A 15920-nucleotide genomic window follows, 5' to 3' on the forward strand; every position below is an offset into this window, starting at 1 on the left:
TTTCAGTGTTTGGGACCTCCACGTCTGAAGACACATGTTGCCAATGATAAAATAAATAAAACTACGGATGCACAACAGGACAAAGTAGGAAAAATTCTGAATTATCAGTCATTTTCAGGGCTGGAGAAGGTCACAATAAACAGAAAGGGGTAAGGCTACGAATAAAATTAAACAAAGATAAGGGTCGGGATTCTCCTCACCATGTCAAAGGCAGCTAAGTAGTTTCTGCTGTGAAAAAGAAGTGAAAGCACTTACTGTTTTTGATGTGGTGAGGAGCTGTCAATCATAGTAAAAATGTTTATAAACATTGCGGTTAGCATCACAGCAGGGTAATGGAGATGCCTTCAAGCATGAAGGGAAAGATAAATAAACAACCCATCAAACACCTGTTCCTGGACCAATAAAACGGTCAATCACAGGCTAGTGAAATGTATTGCTTTGCGAAATTGAATGGAAGATTTTGCATTTCAAAGGCTGTCAGGGGATTTGAAGCCCTTTCAAGTGTTCTGGGCTTTGATGAAGCCTCTGACACTTGTAACCAATGCTACTTTGAAGATTTTTGTGTGAGGCAGCAGATGTTAGGAAAGGATAAATGAAAATGCAATGATTTTTCACTGTACTGCGTGGACTGCTGTTCAGCTTTCAGGCAGGGGTGACTGATGGGGGTCTGAAAGCGGTCTCTTATGGGGGGGTCTGATGGGGGTAGCTAATGGGGGTCTGAGATGGGGAGGGGGGGGTCAATCCCCAGGTCCCTCAGAGGACAGCCACTCTGCAGCTTGGCAGTGGCAGAGGGGCACTTCATCAGTGCCTTGAGCCCCTTGACCCCACATCGCATCAGGGAGGAGCTTGGCTAACCTTGAACTGAAGACTACTCCTGGACTTCCCGCTGTGGGGGTCAGAGTGTCATGCTGGGGTGGGGGAATTAATAATTGCATGCATATCCATGCTTTACTTTAATTTCCATGTTCCCGCTGGTGGTAGTGGCGGGAGTGCGCTATCGCCATCGAGGGGGGATCAGAGCATAGCAACAGGTTTGGTGCCCAGCATCAAACCCGTTTTTTGGGTGGCCCCCCCATTCTCCACCTGATCAGGGATCCTGAACATGGCATTGGGCAATGGAGAATCCGGGTCAAGAATTTTACGCTTGAAATGATTTTGCACCAGGTGCCAATGTAAGTCAGGGAGCAAAGAGATGAAAGAACAATAGGATTTAGTGTGAGTTACAATAAAGATATCAAATATTGGATGAGCTCTAAGTGGCGAGGGGCGGAAGATGAAAGGTCAGTCAGGAAAACATTGGAATAATTGAGCCTTGAGGTATCAACGGCATGTGAAGAAGGGCTGGATTCCTAAACACTGATATCAAGGGCTTGGAGCAAACAATAATTAATTCACTAGCAGCTACTCCATGTTTGTGCTCTGCGCTCCAGGGAGACCTCCCTAATTCCCGACATGTGAAGTCTTTTTTTTTAAATTTAGTGTACCCAATTCATTTTTTCCAATTAAGGGCAATTTTGGGTGGCCAATCCACCTAACCTGCACAGTTTTGGGTTGTGGGGGTGAAACCCATGCAAACTCGGGGAGAATGTGCAAACTCCACACGGACAGTGACCCAGAGCCGGGATCGAACCTGCGACCTCAGCGCTCTGAGGCCGCAGTGCTAACCCACTGTGCCACTGTGCTGCCTGACATGTGACGTCTTAAGTGACCATGTCAGCATGTCATCACATGACCACTCAGTCTACAGCATTAATGATTGTGTCAGCAGCAGATGGGCAGAGGCAAGAGAGAAGACCTTAATTTGCCCTTATCTCATGAACTAACTCTGTCAGCATATGACATGACTGAGATGCACTGACCAAGTACATGTTTGTCCAACTATGTTGATGGACATAAATAACCGAGTAAACAAGATTAAATGAACTGAGGGATAAATTAAAGGGACAGTCCCAAATGGAAGCTGCCTTAAATGGGCACGGAAGGTTTTAAGGGTGCCCATGGACGCCACATGCTCCCCCTCTCCAAGGACACCCAACCGCGAATGTAGCCACAAAAGAGGGACAGGCAGTCAGGTCAAACAAACCCCTTGATTGTCTGCTGCCTGGACCTGTTGATGGCAAGCTTTGTCAAGCCCGGGAGCAGGTTCACAAGGTCATCCTCTTCCCAACACACTCCTCTCCGCATCAGGTTTCCGTAGATTAGGAGCATTGGGCTGAATGCAAACAAAACTGCAACAAAAGATTTTTTAAATAATTAAACAGGGACGTCAGCCTACAGCATCCAATATAAACATATACTGAGTTAATTGGTGTCTACTAATGCAGTCAAAGTGTTGATTCACTGAGAGAAAACGGTGAATCTATTGTTCCCAGCTGGATGCAATCACACATAGAATCATAGAATCCTTACAGTGCTGAAGGAGGCCATTTGGCCCATCCAGTCTGGCACGACCCTCCAAATGAGTACTACACCCATGTCCACCAGCCCCATGCTGCCCTATTTCTGCAACCCCATAAACTAACCTGCACACCCCTGGACACTAAGGGACAATTTATCATGGCCAATCCACCTACCCTGTACATCTTTGGACTTTGGACAAATGGGGCTGGATTCTCCATCGGCGGAATCCTCCGTTTCGCCGGCAGCGCACTGAATCCCGCGGATTTCCCAATGGCATAGGGGTGCCCACAGTAGGACACCCCATTGGCTGGCTGCGGGGACAAAGGATCCCGCTGCCTGCAATGGACGCACCGCAGCAGAAAATGGATGCAGTGGGACGGAGAATCCCGCCCATGAACATTTATTAAGGATAGGATCACTTGGTCATTCTGAGGCCATGTTCAAAACCCCAGCAATACTCACTGCTGTTGCACTCAAATGTAAAATGATCATCTTGGTGATTGGTGATGTACCATCTGATTGCCAAATGTGCTGAACATTGAAGCTTTATTTTTACTTCTGGGGCTTATGCATTAATCTCTTATTCGGGATACCTATTGATTGATAGGTAGAAGCATGTGTTTTTCCTGAAAGTGATTAGAAACCTTTATTTGAACTTGGAGCTTTTTTCTTTGAGGTGTTAACCTGGTTATTGCATTGAGCTATTTTTAGATGACATTTCTAAACCTCTCTGTACAGGACTCTAATGACTGACTCATACTTGATTTTCAACTACAATATATAAGGTAATATTTGCATGGAATATTCCCTGTGGTTATAAAGCTTTTTCTCTTGTCCTCATTTTGTTATGGAAGCATTATTCCTGTTACTTTATTTTTCAAGTAGTTTTGTGTTCTTTCTCCATCCCATAAGCTTGAATGACACCTTAGGCAGATTAGCACTAAGGTACGCTGAATTTTGCACCATCTAAATAAATAAAAGAACGCTTCACAAGCAAATTAGATTATATTCAGTGGGTTTTATAAACCTATACATCAGCTTTTGAAAAATACTGTTGCTTCTCCTGGCTTCAATTCAAGTGAGATGTTTTTAAGTCATCTTTTTGGCGATGCCGACAATAGCTCTTTTCAGGATAATGTGTTATACTTGCTGCAGGCTTGGTTACCCAGAGAACAGCAGGCTGCATACTGCTACATTCAGTGTAAATCAATTTCTGGTTTGGGTTCCAAAAGAAGCATTAGATTCCTTACTATATTCAAGAGGCCTAATATTTATTTTAGTTGTCTTCTCTGGGAATATCTCCACAGTACATTAACCAAGAGGTTATGAATCATAGAATTTACAGTGCAGAAGGAGACCGTTCGGCCCATCGAGTCTGCACCAGCCCTTGGAAAGAGCACCTGCCCCAAGCCCAAGCTTCCACTCTATATCCATAACCCAGTAACACCACCTAATGTTTTAGACACAAAGGGGCAATTTAGCATGGCCTATCCACCTAACCTGCACATCTTTGGACTGTGAGAGGAAACCGGAGCACCCAGAGGAAACCCACGCTAACAAGAGGAGAAAGCGCAAACTCCACACAGTCACCTGAGGCTGGAAGTGAACCTGGGACCCTGGAGCTGTGAGGCGGCAGTGCTAACCACTGTTCCACTGTGCCGCCATTATCTCACATGTGAGGCACGGTGGCACAATAGTTGGCACTGCTGCCTCACGGCGTCACGGACCCGGGTTCGATTTCAGCCGTAGGTGACTGTCTGTGTGGCGTTTGCACTTTTTCCCTGTGTCTGTGTGGCTTTGCTCCAGTTTCCTACCACAGTCCAAAGATGTGCAGGTTAGGTGGAATGAACATGATAAATTGCCCCTTAGTGCACAAAGGTTAAATGGGGTTATAGGATTGCAGGGAATGGGCCTTGGCGGAATTCATTTTCAGAGGGCCGGTGTGTCGTGTTGGGTGTTCCGATGCACAAATGATCCAACACGGCTGTAGATGGTACAATTCTCTTTTATTGTCTTAACAATGACAACTACTAACTGCTGGCTTGGGTACGTGCTTCACCAGCTAACCTGTGGACCCAGCCCTATCACTATCTTAGTGAGGCACTCAGCACATGGTCTATGTCTGAGTGGCACGCTGTGAGCTCTGTGCTCTGAGCTATCTCCTGGTAGAATGAGCGGGAACTGTGGTGTTCCCTGTTTTATAGTGCGTGTGCTCTCACTGGTGATTGGCTGCGATGTTATGGGTGTGCTGGTTGGTCCAACTACCTGTCCATCAGTGTGTGTGTGATTGCACCATGATATGCTGATGTGGGTATCATGACACGGTGCAGTCTCGATAGGCCAAATGGCCTCCTTCTGCACTGTAGGGATTCTATGATTCTATGTCACATATGCTAATTAGGCTTGATGGTTGCCCTCTAAATAGGATCTCGTGCATCCATTTTCTGCTTGGAAAATGGATGCAGCAAGGTGTTACCTTTGTTGTGTCATTATTTTTAAATTTGGGGGAATAGTTGCCACGGTCTTCTACTCAGACTGGGGATGGGAGCGATTCACCTATTTTTCAGTTTTACGGGCCAAACAATGGGCAGAGAAATGGTCAGAGGTGAAGGCCACAGTCTCCTGTCCAGAGAGAAAATAAAATAAAAGAGAAAGACGACTTGTAGGTCTGTTGGTAGATCTGACGAGAGACAGATAAGGATCTAGATTAGTTTCATTTCAGAAGGATATCAACCAGGCTCAGGATAAGATTGTCCAAGGTGTTGTGAAAGCATGACTCAGTCCATCTTTAAAGACAGTATGGCATTTTTAATATTTGTTGCACAGAAGGACTGAAAAAAGGTTAAGGAAAAGTATGAACGTTGATTTGTCATTTCTGGTTTCATTTTCCTAAAGTATTAATCAGCCAGCCTTTTAGAAGATTGGAACAGCTTAGGTGAGGGCACAAGTGCATTGGGGTATACAATTCACACGACAATGGGATTTCATTGCTACAATTTTCACACTGCTAGAAGTGGGACAGTATGGGCGAACTGCTGATCATGAAGAATAGTTGGTCCTCCTGTATACCTCACTCGTGGTCAGATCTTCCGGTCGCACACCTGAGGCATCAGAGCAGTTGACCATCTGGCACAGGAGGCTCAGACTATGTTCTTCCGCTTATGTTTTGCACTGGCGCTGGGATCCGTCCAGAAGTGATTCACTCTCCACAGCCATGCAAATTTATGCATGGTGTGGATCACAAGGAAGTCCATTCCAAATCCTGCTATCGGAACGCTATTCAGAGCAGGTGCCCCTATAGCGAGGTCTGGCTTAGGAGCCTGTAATTGACAGCTTCCAGACAGTCAGATGTCCGGATTCTTTAATTTCATTTCACTTCATGCTTGAATGGATCTCAAATATCCTGCTGTGAAACTAACCACAATGTTTATAAACATCTAGGTATGATTGACATCTCATGATCACATCAAAAGCATTTAAATACTTTCTGCTGAGAAAAAGAGGAAGTGAAAGCACTTAACTCTGAGATGTTTATAAATATGGGGAAATGAGAATCATCAATCCAGACATCTGGCTGTGTGGAAGCTGTCAATTAGAGGCTATTAAAAGTTATTTCTCTTTGAACTTTAGATCAAAGGATTTGAGGGGGCTTAAAGCCTTGTAACGTAGTTTTAGCTTTCTATCTAGACATCTGTCGGAGGCAGCAGGTGCAAGGCACAGGTGAATGAAAAAGCAGTGATCATGATCCCACTGTTTCTGCCTGGACGGCTGTTTAGCTTTCAGGCAGGGGTGACTAATGGGGGCAGGGGGGCTCCTCTGTTCTCAAGGGGACTCTATGCTATGGGGGTATCTTTGATATGGGGGTTCCCTGTTATGGGGAGTCTCTGGTGGGGGGGTCTGATGGGGGTCTCCTCTGGGGGTGTCTCTAGCAGGTCTCTGGGGGGGCATGGGGTGGACAGGATTTGCATTATTGGGGGAGGGGGTCCTCCAATGGACTTGGAGGATACCTGTCTTAATACTTACTTCCTTGGCCCACTGCAAGGTCCACCGCATCTGGGCCACGCTGGTAAATACTTGTACCCATCCAAGCTCACCTGAATCCTGGCCCAGACAGCAGTAGAATCATGGGGGCATGGTGAATCAGGTGTCCAGACAATTAATAAGATGCAAATGGGTCATTTTGATCTATTTGCATCCTGGCGCAGGGCATGAACCTCGATGCCACCGCCAGCGGGGAACCGAAGCATCAGAAACAGCTCGCCGTCCTTTGTTCCCCAATGCTGGATTCTCCGCCACATCGGGAACTCTGTTACCAGCGGCGGGCATTGGAGAATTCAGCTCCTGATTGGCCCATTAGTGTCAGAAACTGTTTGTTGTCCTTAATTGTTTACAAAGAAAGTATTCGGAGCTTCAAAAAGGAAATACAAAAAAATAACAAGGAACATCGAGGCCTGCATTAAAAGTATTTATAAATATATTATGAGGGAAGAGGTAAAAGAAATGTAACCCATTAGGGCATATGTAGGTGATACTGTGATCGACAATAAGGAAATGGCAGAACTGTTAAATGAATACATTGTACCCATTTTCAGAGCAGGAAAGAGGACAACATACCATAGTGCAAGTGCCACTTCAAATAAATCAAAAAGAGAAACTGATTGGATTAAACCTCAGTATAAAAAACGTTGAAATGGAAATATAATGAAACTCTATGTGTTCGCCATAATCTTCCAAAGTTCTTGTTTTGAAAATTATGCGACTGGATTAGAAACTTGCGACCGTCCTTCCCGTATTTAAGAAGAGTAAAACCGAGGAACAAGGGGCGGGATTCTGCGGGAATCGGCGGGGCGGGTAACTCTGGCGGGAAGGAGTGGCGTGAACCACTCCGGCGTCGGGTCACCCCAAAGGTGCGGAATCCTCCGCAGCTTCAGGGGCTAGGCCAGTGCCGGAGTGGTTAGCGCCACGCCGGCCAGCGGGGAAGGGGCTTGGCGCCATGCCAACCGCTGCCGAAGGGGCTCCGCTGGCCGGCGCGTGTTGGCGCATGTGCGGGAGCGCCAGCGTGTGCTGGCGTCATCCCAGCGCATGCGCAGATGGGTCCGTCTCTGCATCGGCAATGGCGGACCGGTACAGCCGCTGGTGCGGAGGAATAGAGTGCCCCGCACGGCACAGGCCCGCCCACGGATCGGTGGGCCCCGATCGCAGGCCAGGCCACTGTGGCGGCACCTCCCGGGGCCAGACCCCCCCCGGGCCCCCCAGAGGACCCCAGAGGCCACTGGCGCCACCAGGTCCCGCCGGTAAGTACCTACTCTAATTTACACCGGCGGGACTGGCAGAAAACGAGCGGCCACTCGGCCCATCGCTGGCCGGAGAATCGCCGGGGAGGGGCTGCTGCCAGCGGCTGCCGACCAGCGCGGCGCGATTCCTGCCGTCGCCAAATCCCCGGCGCCGGAGAATTCGGCAGCCGGCAGGGGCGGGATTCACGCCGCCCCCCCCTGCCGATTTTCCGACCAGGCCGGGGGGGGGGGGTCAGAGAATCCCGCCCAAGATAACCACAAAACTCTGTCTAGAATCAGTTTTGAGGAAGTACCAGAATCAGCCATTCGGAACAGAGTGACTGAACACTTGGATAAATTTGAGCTGATTTGTAACGGGTAAGTCATGTCTGATTAATTTGGTTGAATATGTGATGATGTCACCTACATGGTGAATAAGAGAGTGTCAACAATATGGACTTTTGGGACTTCCGGTTGCGGTGATGCGGAGCTAAGCCGCACGATTCGGCAGCTCCCGCGATTACGGACTTTCAGGCTCTCCAGAGGGGCCCCAATGGGAATTTTTCAAAGACGTCCCATGTGGGAAGGTGAGAGCAAGGTCCCCCTTCACTGTATATGGAACGGACAAAGAAGTGAAACGGCCAAAAAAGCGGCGTTGGAGCAGCGAGAGAAGCGAGGGAAGAAAAACAAGATGGTGGCGGCCGGCGATAAAGTGGAAGGCGGGCCGGAGCTGCAAGAGTTCATTAAGCGCTGTTTTAAGGAGCTGCGGAAAGAGATGCTGGCACCTATGCTGTCGGCGATTGAAGGATTAGGGATGACCCAGAAGCCCACGAGGTAAAGATCCAGGAGGTGCAGAAAAAAGTTAATGAGAACGAGGATGAGATCTTGGGCCTGGCGCTGAAGTTGCAGACGCACGAGGCACTGCACAAAAAGTGGGCGGAAAGATTCGAAGACCTGGAGAACAGGTTGAGGAGAAATAATCTTCGGATCCTGGGTCTCCCTGAAGGAGTGGAGGGGGCCGATGCCGGGGCATATGCGAGCACGATGCTCAAGTCGCTGATGGGTGCGGAGGCCCCTCCGAGGCCTCTGGAGCTGGATGGGGCACATCGGGAGCTGGCGAGGAGGCCCAAGGCTAACGAGCCGCCTAGGGCGATTGTGGTGAGGTTTCACCATTTCACAGACAGAGAGAGGGTCTTGAAATGGGCCAAGAAAGAGCGGAGCAGCAGCTGGGAGAATGTGGAGATCCGAATCTACCCGGACTGGAGCACGGTGGTAGCAAAGAAGAGAGCGGGTTTCAACCGGGCCAAGGCGGTGCTGCATCGGAAGGGAGTGAGATTCGGAATGCTGCAGCCAGCGCGATTGTGGGTCACATTCAAGGATCTACATCACTATTTTGAAATGCCTGAGGAGGCCTGGACCTTTATCCAAAACTCAAACTGAGGGTTTGTGAGGGTGGGGGGGATGTTCGATGTTTGTTGTACACAGGGTGTTAATCATGCGCAGGAAATGTTCGAGGCTCGGGTATGGGGGGAAAAGAGATAAGGCCGCGACAGGAGCTGCGCCAGAGCGGGCGGGGCTTAGGAAAGCGTGGGCTTTTTCCCTGGCTAAGGAAGGACGGAGGGGGGGGGGGTGAATGGAGGAGCGCACACTGATTGTTGGGGAGGGGAGATTCCCACACGGGGGGGGGGTCAATGGGACGACGGGGGAAGCCCGGGTCAGCAGGAGTCAGCTTACTTACGGGAGTGTTATGGGGGGAGCAAAAGAGCTAGACATGAGTCTAGCGGGGGGGGCGGGGGGGGTGAAATAGGGTTACTGCTGCACTGGCCGAGGAGGAATTGTACACAGAAGAGGTGGTCGGGGGGGGGGGGGGTCCCCCGTCTGGGGGACTGGAGGTGAGGGCGGCGCGGGTATGGGACTGGCCTAGAAAAGGTGATGGCTAGTCGGCAGGGGTGGGGGGCTGGTAGGCCCCCCAATCCGGCTGATAACGTGGAATGCGAGGGGCCTGAATGGGCCGGTAAAGAGGGCCCGAGTGTTCGCGCACTTAAAGGGACTGAAGGCAGACGTGGTCATGCTCCAGGAGACACATTTGAAGGTGGCAGACCAGGTCAGGTTAAGAAAGGGATGGGTAGGGCAGGTATTCCATTCGGGGCTGGATGCGAAGTATAGAGGGGTGGCAATATTGGTGGGGAAGCGGGTGTCGTTTGCGGCCAAGAATATTGTAGTGGACAATTGAGATCGATACGTGATGGTGAGCGGTAAGTTGCAGGGGACATGGGTGGTATTGATAAATGTGTACGCCCCGAACTGGGATGATGCTTGATTCATGAAGCGTATGTTGGGGCGCATTCCGGACCTGGAGGTCGGAAGCTTGATTTTAACACGGTGTTGGACCCAGCACTGGATCGCTCCAGATCTAGGACAGGAAAGAGGCCGGCTGTGGCCAAGGTGCTTAGGGGGTTTATGGACCAGATGGGGGGAGTAGATCCGTGGAGGGAATTTTCTTTTTTCTCCTACGTGCACAAAGCCTACTCCCGGATAGATTTTTTTGTTTTGGGCAGGGTGCTGATCCCGAAAGTGGAGGGAACGGAGTATTCAGCCATAGCCATTTCAAATCACGCCCTGCACTGGGTGGAACTGGAGTTGGGAGAGGAGAGGGACCAACGCCCATTGTGGCGGTTGGATGTGGGACTGCTGGCAGATGAGGCGGTGTGTGGGAGGGTGAGGGGGTGCATTGAAAGGTACTTGGAGGCCAACGACAACGGGGAGGTGCAGGTGGGGGTGGTATGGGAGGCGCTGAAGGCGGTGGTCAGGGGAGAGCTTATCTCCATCAGGGCTCATAGGGACAAGATAGAGGGCAGGGAAAGGGAGAGGTTTGTGGGGGATATTTTAAGGGTGGACAGGAGATACGCAGAGGCCCCTGAAGAGGGACTACTTAGGGAAAGGCGAAATCTCCAGACGGAGTTCAACCTGTTGACCACAGGGAAGGCAGAGGCACAGTGGAGGAAGGCACAGGGGGTGACGTATGAGTATGGGGAGAAGGCGAGCCGGATGCTGGCACACCAGCTCCATAAGAGGATGGCAGTGAGGGAGATAGGTGGAGTCAAGGATGGAAGGGGAGCTACAGTGCTGAGTGCGACGAAAGTAAACGAGGCATTCAAGGCCTTCTATGAGGAGCTGTACAGATCCCAGCCCCCAGCGGGGGAAGAGGGGATGCGACGATTCTTGGACCAACTGAGGTTCCCGAGCGTGGAGGAGCAGGAGGTGGCTGGTTTGGGGGCACCAATTGGGTTGGAGGAGCTGATCAAAGGTCTGCGGAGTATGCAGGCAGGGAAGGCCCCGGGACCAGATGGGTTCCCGGTTGAGTTCTATAGGAAGTACGTAGACCTGTTAGCCCCGTTGCAAGTGAGGACTTTTAATGAGGCAAGGGAGGGAGGGACCTTGCCCCCGACAATGTCTGAGGTGACAATCTCCTTGATCCTGAAGTGGGACAAGGACCCACTGCAATGTGGGTTGTACAGGCCGATCTCACTCCTCAACGTGGATGCTACGTTGCTGGCAAAAGTGCTGGCTACGGGATCGAGGACTGTGTCCCGGGGGTGATTCACGAGGACCAGACGGGATTTGTAAAGGGCAGGTAGCTAAACACCAATGTGCGGCGGCTCCTAAACGTGATAATGATGCCATTGGTGGAGGGAGAGGCGGAGATAGTGGCGGCTATGGACGCGAAGAAAGTCTTTGACCGAGTAGAGTGGGAGTACCTCTGGGAAGTGCTGTGGAGGTTTGGGTTCGGGGGAGGGTTTATTAGTTGGGTTAAGCTCCTATACAGAACCCCGGTGGTGAGTGTGGTTACGAATCGTCGGAGGTCGGAGTATTTTCGGCTGTATCGTGGGACGAGGAAGGGGTGCCCCCTGTCCCCCCTGTTGTTTGCATTAGCAATTGAACCCTTGGCCATGTCATTAAGGGAGTCTAGGAAATGGAGGGGGTGGTCCGAGGGGGAGAGGAGCATCGAGTGTCGCTTTACGCAGACGACTTGTTGCTGTATGTCCGGATCCAGTGGAGGGGATGGTGGAGGTCATGCAGACTCTAAGGGAGTTTGGGGATTTTTCGGGCTATAAGCTTAATGTAGGGAAGAGTGAGCTTTTTGTAGTACAGTCAGGAGACCAGGAAAGGGGGATAGATGATCGACCGTTGAGGAGGGCGGAAAGGAGCTTTCGGTACTTGGGGATCCAAATAGCTAGGAGTTGGGGGGCCCTACATAAACTTAATCTGACGAGGGTGGTGGAGCAGATGGAGGAGGACTTCAAACGATGGGACATGTTGCCACTCTCGCTAGCGGGTAGAGTGCAGTCGGTCAAAATGGTGGTCCTCCCGAGGTTTCTTTTTGTGTTCCAGTGCCTTCCAATTGTAATCACCAAGCCTTTTTTAAGAGGGTAGGCAGGAGTATTATGGGTTTTGTGTGGGCGAATAAGACCCGAGGGTAAGGAGGGGGTTTCTGGAGCGCAGTAGGGAAAGAGGAGGGTTGGCGTTGCCGAATCTGGGTGGCTACTACTGGGCAGCCAATGTGGCGATGATCCGTAAGTGGGTGATGGAGGGAGAAGGATGGAAGAGGGTGGAGATGGCGTCCTGCAAAGAAACGAGCCTGGGGGCGCTGGTGACGGCACCGCTGGCGCTCTCACCGACAAGGTACACCACGAGTCCGGTGGTGGCGGCAACGCTAAAGATCTGGGGCCAGTGGAGATGGCACAGGGGTGCGATGGGAGACTCGGTGTGGTCCCCGATCAGGTTTGTCCCAGGGAGGATGGACGGGGGGTTTCAGAGCTGGCATCGAGCAGGGATTAGAAGAATGGGGGACCTGTTCATTGATGGGACGTTTGCGAGCCTAGGGGCACTGGAGGAGAAGTTTGGGCTACCCCCGGGGAATGCTTTCAGATACATGCAGGTGAGGGCGTTTGTGAGGCGACAGGTGAGGGAATTCCCGTTGATCCCGGCACAGGAGTTTCAAGACAGGGTGATCTCGGGTGTATGGGTCAGGGAGGGCAATGTATCGGTGATATACCAGGAGATGAAAGAAGAGGTGGAGGCTTTGCTAGAGGAGCTGAAAGGTAAATGGGAAGAGGAGCTGGGGGAGGGGATTGAGGAGGGGCTGTGGGCTGATGCCCTAAGTAGGGTTAATTCCTCTTCCTCGTGTGCCAGGATTAGCCTGATACAGTTTCAGGTAGTGCACAGAGCGCAAAAGATGGGGGCGAGGCTGAGTAGGTTCTTTGGGGTGGAGGACAGATGTGGGATGTGCTCAGGAAGCCCGGCGAACCATGTCCATCTGTTTTGGTAATGCCCGGCACTGGATGGATTCTGGAGGGGAGTTGCGGGAACAGTATCTAAGGTGGTGAAAGTCCGGGTCAAGCCAAGCTGGGGGCTAGCACTATTTGGAGTAGTGGATGAGCCGGGAGTGCAGGAGGCGAAAGAGGCCGGCATTCTGGCCTTTGCGTCCCTAGTAGCCCGGCGAAGGATCTTGCTGATGTGGAAGGAGGCGGAGCCCCCCAGCGTGGAGGCCTGGATAAATGATATGGCAGGGTTTATCAAGTTGGAGAGGATAAAGTTTGCCTTCAGAGGGTCTGCGCAGGGGTTCTACAGGTGGTGGCAACCGTTCCTAGACTATCTCGCGGAGCGTTAGATGAAGGTCGGTCAGCAGCAGCAGCAACCCGGGGGGGGGGGATGTCTTGCGTGGGGGAGGGGGGAGGAGGGAGGGAGGGGGAAGGGGGGTTTATTTGGGGGGTATTTGAGCAAGAAAATACATGAAGGATCTGGAAAACTGACATGTACGGGAGGAATCCAATGCTCAAAGCTCTATATCACATCGATTTACCATGTTCATGTCTGCTATGTGTGCTTTTTTTTTCTTTTTGTTTTGGGGGGGCGGGTTGTTTGTAGGGTGAAAAACTATGTTAAAAAATTCTGAATAAATATATATTTTTTAAAAAAACAATATGGACTTTGAGAAGGGATATTTTTGAAAGTTTCACTCAAGAGACACTTCGCAAAAATTAAAGCACAAAGAAATGGAGCAAGCTTGTAATTTGGGAGCAAATTTGCGTTGGCAGGTAGGAGACATGCAGGAGGCAGAAAGGGTTTATACCCAAGTTGACAAGATATCCTGAGGGAATTGTATGGGGGCCTCAACTTTCCAGTGTAATAACTTCAATGAAGGAAATATATCCAAACTTTCAGATGGCACTAAGCCAAGAGAGACAGTAGAAGCGCAGATTGGAATGAAGGTTACAAATGATTATAAACAGATTTACTGGTCGAAACTATGGCAAATAATGTTCGGTTTGGTAAAATGTGATGAGATCCACTTTGGATCCAAGAAAAATAAATTGGAATATTTTCTAAAAGATACATTAGGAACTGTATGGGATTAAGGAGATTTGGGTATCCCTGTACATTCTTTCTGATCAGTTCAAATTTGTTGCTGTATTCAGTCACCCATATATGAGATTCCAGTAACTTTTCAACAACTTTAACTGTAGGACCTTAATGGTCTCTCTCCTGCCCTTCTTAAATAATGGAGTGTCATTTTCCAATCCAACTGCACATTTCCCAAACACAAGCCACTGAAGATAATGTATGGGCACAAACAGCAATCAAAAAGGTCAGCAGAATGTTAACCTTCATCTAACTGGGGTGAGAATACAAAGAACCTTGCTCTGATCCAGCCTGGTGTTCACCCCATCTCAGGCAGGTTGACAAGGTCTTGGAGGGGCTGCAGCACTTCACCAGAATCAGAATGGAGATCTGGGGTTAAGTAATGAAGATAGGCTGCATAAGCTTGGCTTGTATTACCTTGAATACAGAAGACTGAGTGGTAATCTAATTGTGGTGTTTAGAATGACAAAAGGGTTTGATTGGGTCGATAAAGGGAAATTATTTCTCTGGTTGGGTAATCCAGCAGTAGGAGGCATAATGTTATTTTTTTATTCATTTAAAATTATCAATTATTTTTTTATACCAATTAAGGGACAATTTAGTGTGATCACCTACTGCTGCACATCTTTCGGTTTCGTTTGCTGGGGTGAAACCCACGCAGACATGGGGAGAATGTGCAAACTCCATGCAGACAGTGACCTGGGGCCAGGATGGAACCTGGGTCCTCAGTGCCGTAGGCAGCAGTGCTAAACACTGCACCACCGTGCCGCCCTAGAAGGCATGGCAGCACAGTGCGGGGGGAGGCGGCACGGTTGCACAGTGGTTAGCACTGTTGCTTCACAGTGCCAGGTCCCAGATTCGATTCCTGGCTTGCGTCACTGTCTGTGCGGAGTCTGCCTGTTCTCCCCGTGTGTGCGTGGGTTTCCTCCGGGTTCTCCAGTTTCCTCCCACAGTTCAAAGATGTGCAGATTAGGTGGATTGGCCATGCTAAATTGCCCTTAAAGTCCAAAATTGTTAGGTAGGGTTACTGGGTTATGGGGATAGGGTGGAGGTGTGGGCTTGAGTAGGATGCTCTTGCCAAGTGCCGGTGCAGACCCGATGGGCCGAATGGCCTCCTTCTGCCCGTAAATTCTATGTAATGTTACAATTAGAGATAGGCCATATGAAGGAGCGTAATCAAGATTCATTGTGATCTTCAAAGAGCTGTGAATGTGGAGACAATGGAAGATTTTAACACTCAGTTCAATGAAATTTAAGGGACGATCTCACCAAAAACACCCAGAGTCCGTTCTGGGTGGGAATTGAGAGGCCGTTCCTGGTGCTACAAATGACAGGATGACTCTGCTATCTAACAGCTGTCTGTTTTAATGCTGGCCCAGCAGGGAACGCTCCGCCCGAGGCTGCACTCAGTCACATTTCCTGCACTGAGGAGCTCTGCTTGCTGGAACTCTTCAGTGGAGGAGATCGGGACACCATTTTTACATGGTGCCCCAATCTCTCGACCTCCCCGGACGCCCTTCATTCTCCAGTTTACCTATAAGGGAGTCCTCAGGAAACCACCTGCTCGCACCCCATCTCACAAGGGCAGGGCAACCCCAGGCCCAATTCCCAGCACGGGCAAAATGGCAGCCTGGCACCTTGGCACTTGCACCCTGGAAGTGCCCTACCAGCTTGGCAGTGCCACCTTGCATCTTGACAGTGCCAGTCTGGCATCCATGTGGCACTGCCAGGTTGACAGGTTGGCAGTGTCAAGGTTTCAAGGTGTCACCAGCACTGCCAGGGTGCCACCCTGCCCAGAGGCCTCCAAAAGACAACCCCCCAAAT

Source organism: Scyliorhinus torazame, chromosome 15, assembly GCF_047496885.1.
Source record: "Scyliorhinus torazame isolate Kashiwa2021f chromosome 15, sScyTor2.1, whole genome shotgun sequence".
In the NCBI taxonomy this organism is placed as follows: Eukaryota; Metazoa; Chordata; class Chondrichthyes; order Carcharhiniformes; family Scyliorhinidae; genus Scyliorhinus; species Scyliorhinus torazame.